Here is a 5,249-nt window from a genome sequence, read left to right as displayed (position 1 = left end):
TCAAGACCACAAGTGTGGGTATTGGGACAGACCCTTACACTAAAAACTACTGGATACCAGTTGCTGTGCAAAAATGGTTAAGAACAGTGAAGCTAGTTTTAAGAAAAGCACATAATTTATATATCTAGTATTTATTACAGTAATGCCACTGTAAATAAATAAATAAAATTATTTAAAAACAATTAAATAACACAAACAAACAAATCCAAAGTGTATGCTTGATAAATCTGAAACGTCTCAGGTTACGTATATAACCATGGTTCCCTGAGTAGGGAACGAGACACTGCATCCTCTAGGGGTCGCTATGGGGAACGCCTTCAGCGTGACCGGTGTCTGAAGCATACATCTAAAAACGACAATAACATTGGCCGGCGACAGCCTATGACGTCATTACCCTGCGCGATCACAGTATAAAAGGGCGCTGGGATAACACGTCATCCGCTTCTTCGTCTGAAGCTTGTATCCAAAGCATGGCAAGGAAACTAGAGGACGCAGTGTCTCAAGGGAGTTGCCCCTGGGACGGTTAGACGGCTGTCAGTGACATTATCCCCTACGGCAGTGGTTCCCAAACTTTTTGCAGCATGCACCCCTTTCTAGTGTTTGACACATGTCAAGCACCCCCACCACCGTACTCCGGTTAAACACCACATTTTTTTACTGCAATACAAGTATAAACTGCTTCTCCACCAGGTCGCGGATCTGCTTCTCCACGGCCTCCAGCTCGAGCTGCACCGAATGCAGCTTGAACGTGTCCTCACCTGTACTCAAAGGTAGACACACATCCGCCATTAAAGCAACCGTGAGTAAAACAATGGTAATGTGTGTGAATAGAGTATTAGTAATGTAATCGAGATTAGCGGCAACCACGCTGGCGATGCTAGCGGGCTATATGCTAATAGCAGACTCGGGAAGTCAAAATAGAACTAGTGATAACAAGGCGCTCTGATTGTTTTTGTTGTAGAATACGATAGGGGATATATTCAGACGTTATAGAAACGAAAATGATGGTGTATAAAATTTATTTTAAGATAAAAAAGTAGACGACAAAGAATTAACTTGACGGAGCTCAAACTCAAAACACACGGCAGCAACAAACAGGAAGTGACGTGTACTCCAGCCCACTCCACAGAGGGGTGATTACTGGTTCAACCATAAGGGCAGTGTGACAGGGAGGACTCACGGGCCCTACCGTCTATGGAGAGTTGAGCTCCTCAAGGCCTCAGCGAAAGGAGCTCTAGCTCAGAGAACGTGCATGAAGGTTAAGGAGACCCCTCAGGGTGAGAAATGAGTAGTTCGCATCTGTCCAGAGGATAGGGAGCATGTCGCGAAGCATGTACTCAGAAGAGTACTAGCCCACGAGAAGGACCCACAGGTCCTGAGGTTGCAGCGTTATACTGGGGACCTGATGCTGGGATACTTCCTCAGAAGCCCAGGCTGCGTGTCCAAGCCGAAGATGAGGGCTATCACCAGCCTGGAACCAGAACCGATGAGTGAAACCATCACTGTAATCGGTCAACAGCAGGAGGTCCTGGCTTAGCAGGTGGGTCAAATCTAAAAGTCAGAAAAACAGAACAGGTCCGAGTAGCGTTGCAGAGAAAGGCTAGCATTGAATACACAAGAACTAGCAGTAGAGTAGATAAAAATGGATCGTACTCACCAATCATGGCTCCCGCGCATGACTCAAGCTCATGATATAGGCTGGAGGTGAAGTCCAAAGCCTGGACCCTCATGGAATGAAGGTTTTAAAGGCAGCCGAGCACGTCTTGGCCTCCTTAAACCTCACGACCACCATCTCGACGGAAGTGTCGAAAAGTTCAGAAGAGGAAACTGGCAAATCAAGAAGAAAGCCCTTCTCTTTCGACCCGATATCCACCAGACTCACCCACAGATGCCTCTCCGTAACCACCATGGCTGCCATTTTTTTGGATCTGCCAATGGCAGTAGCGGCCTGCTTAGTGGCACGGAGAGCAAGATCTGTGGTGCGACGCAACTCAGCCACCTCATCGGGGGATAGACCCTGCATTTATTTAACTTCAAGCCGGAGTGCAGTATAATGTGGTTATCTGAGAAGGACATGATATAAATCATCTGTCCAACAACTGCAGACAGATCCACACTATACACTTCATATATAAACAAAAGGAAATTACTGCTAGGGAGAAATTTCCCGTCAGGTCCTTTCCATGTTCTCACCGCGACTGCAACACGCAGCATGCATTCAGCTCCCGCGGGAGCTAAACACGCTCCACCCAACCGCTAGATTCACGCGAGCCGTGTGAAACTGCAGGTATCAGAGCAAAGTCGTGTTTAGTTTAACGCTAACAGGCAGCCGAGCACGTCTTGGCCTCCTTAAACCTCACGACCACCATCTCGACGGAAGTGTCGAAAAGTTCAGAAGAGGAAACTGGCAAATCAAGAAGAAAGCCCTTCTCTTTCGACCCGATATCCACCAGACTCACCCACAGATGCCTCTCCGTAACCACCATGGCTGCCATTTTTTTGGATCTGCCAATGGCAGTAGCGGCCTGCTTAGTGGCACGGAGAGCAAGATCTGTGGTGCGACGCAACTCAGCCACCTCATCGGGGGATAGACCCTGCATTTATTTAACTTCAAGCCGGAGTGCAGTATAATGTGGTTATCTGAGAAGGACATGATATAAATCATCTGTCCAACAACTGCAGACAGATCCACACTATACACTTCATATATAAACAAAAGGAAATTACTGCTAGGGAGAAATTTCCCGTCAGGTCCTTTCCATGTTCTCACCGCGACTGCAACACGCAGCATGCATTCAGCTCCCGCGGGAGCTAAACACGCTCCACCCAACCGCTAGATTCACGCGAGCCGTGTGAAACTGCAGGTATCAGAGCAAAGTCGTGTTTAGTTTAACGCTAACAGAAACAAACGGTCAGTGAAGACGAAGAAGAGGATGACGTGTTATCCCGGCGCCCTTTTATACTGTGATCGCGCAGGGTAATGACGTCATAGGCTGTCGCTGGCCAATGTTATTGTCGTTTTTAGATGTATGCTTCAGACACCGGTCACACTGAAGGCGTTCCCCATAGCGACCCCTAGAGGACGCAGGTCGAAGTTCCCTTGAAAGGGAACTGTATTTATGGAGGTTTTGTTAATGTGCATGAGTACTGTGACTACATATGTCTGTAAGTGTTATACTGATCTCAATACCTCACCCTTCTCAAGGGAATAGAGTTTAACCATGTTACATTATCTACCTTGAATGTTGGCCTTGAAAGGACAACAAATGAGCTCATACTACATGCTCCACACATACACACGCACCTGGACATTGTCCAGCTGTGAGGGTGTAAACAGGAACTCACCAGAGAAGGGGAATCGGACACCATAAAACATCATTAGTGCTCAAGCTCTCCCCATTCACCACAGTCACATCCTTCTAGGGAAGAAAGACAGTAGATGAGAAGGACACATAGAAATACAGCAAGAAGTAAGACATGCAGTTCTTGAGTGAATAAGGCCTGTGCTGAGTGTTGCAGTGATGCAGTGCAGGTCTGTCTGTCAGTGAGTGTGCTTTACCAGGGCATGACACTTAAATTGCTTGCACGCACCCATTTGAGGGGCAAAAGTAATGAGGGGTAGGTCGGGGGGTGTGTGGGGTTGGGTGTCAAACACAATAAATAGTACCAAGACCTCGATACTCTAGCAATGGTCAGGGTCAATTCCCGATATTTATATTTCAATTCCTGATTTTTATAATGAACCAAGCAAAACTGCAACTGAACTTGACTGCTAGTCATTGCCCAGTATTTTCATGTATCGAAGACTGCAGAACTGTTTTTGTTTCATTGGAAAAACTCAACTCCAAATAAAAATAACATTTATAATACAATTTTGCGTAAACTTTTACTGTAATAATTACTGCAATGTAAAGTGAAGCAAGAACATACAGTACATTATTATAGCATGCTGTCACTATTAAATTAAGAATATTAGGCATATAAATCATCAATTCGGTCTTCCATGTATTCTGTATCTTATAAAGGCAAATTAATTTAAAACATAAGCACCACAAGGCTAAGCATGTACCTCATCTTTGCATTTGACAGTGCATTTTGTGAATCAGTGGCTGTCCTTTTTTTATTCCTTCAAAGAAACACACCAGATTAGCCTAGCATGTCGGTGAATTGAAAAGTCATTTTCACAAAATGTTGCGTAAAATTTTTATATTTATTCTCCCAACCACCTGTATACAAGAACATGGTTCTGCTCGAATCACCTAAGCTAAATGACATATTTTGGCTTCAAAACAGTGAACTTCACTAAAAGACGATGACTTTGGGCTATTATTTATTTTGTATCTACAATAATTGTGGACCTTAATTATTAGACGTAAAAAAAAAAATCTGAAAACATATTTTTTTGTCTTTTGGAAGTTGCATTAAAAATTCACAGGACATGTGCCCCCTCATTTTGAATGGTCATGATGCCTTTGTACACACCAACTCACATTTTGGCCATTCCATAAAGTCATCATTCAAGAGCCTAATGAGCACCTTTGTAAGCAAAATCTTTTTTTGCATTAGAACATTTAAAGTACATCCTGCATATGACAGGAAAATACAAGCCTGAACATTGAAATGTGACTAAGCTTTCATCACTGTAAGGCAGTAGGGTTTACACAACCCAGGCTGGACCAAATTCATCCCAAACTTTTTCTGTTATAGTGAGAAACCTCAAGTTTCCAGTCATGCCAGTCAATGTAGCTCAGAGTTGCTCTGCTAGCACCATCTTTTTAGAGATAGTACAAATATTGAAGATGGACAGCTGGATAGGCTATACTCTCCTAGCCACACACTCATGGGAAATGACTGGATGGTAACATACGAACAAGTATAAGAATAGACTGACTCAGTTTTTAAGACTTTTATTTCAGGTGTCAAGTTCAGAATATAATCACTGGCTTGTGTGTGACATATTTGGATTTTGAATAATTACTATAGGTCTGTTTCAGGCAATTGGACTCTGCAGTTGATTCTGACACCGAAAGACACTGATCTCCAAAGTCAACTCATTCTTAAACATACTACTTGACATTTAAGCAAGCATTTCTAAGTCATGGAGACCTAATGCCCTCTAGTGGTCTCTTTAGGTAATTTTCTGGGGAACTTTTAGTTCTGTCAATTTTTCCGGGAAAAAGCTAGCCGTTAACATTCATTCATCTCCATGACAGTTGCTTGGCTGGTGCAAGCATGCAAGTACATGACGC

The sequence above is a fragment of the Sinocyclocheilus rhinocerous genome, unplaced genomic scaffold (genome assembly GCF_001515625.1).
Source record: "Sinocyclocheilus rhinocerous isolate Xijiao unplaced genomic scaffold, SAMN03320098_v1.1 scaffold1179, whole genome shotgun sequence".
Taxonomy (NCBI): Eukaryota; Metazoa; Chordata; class Actinopteri; order Cypriniformes; family Cyprinidae; genus Sinocyclocheilus; species Sinocyclocheilus rhinocerous.
The sequence above is the reverse complement of the archived record's forward strand: the minus strand, read 5'-3'. Positions refer to the sequence as shown.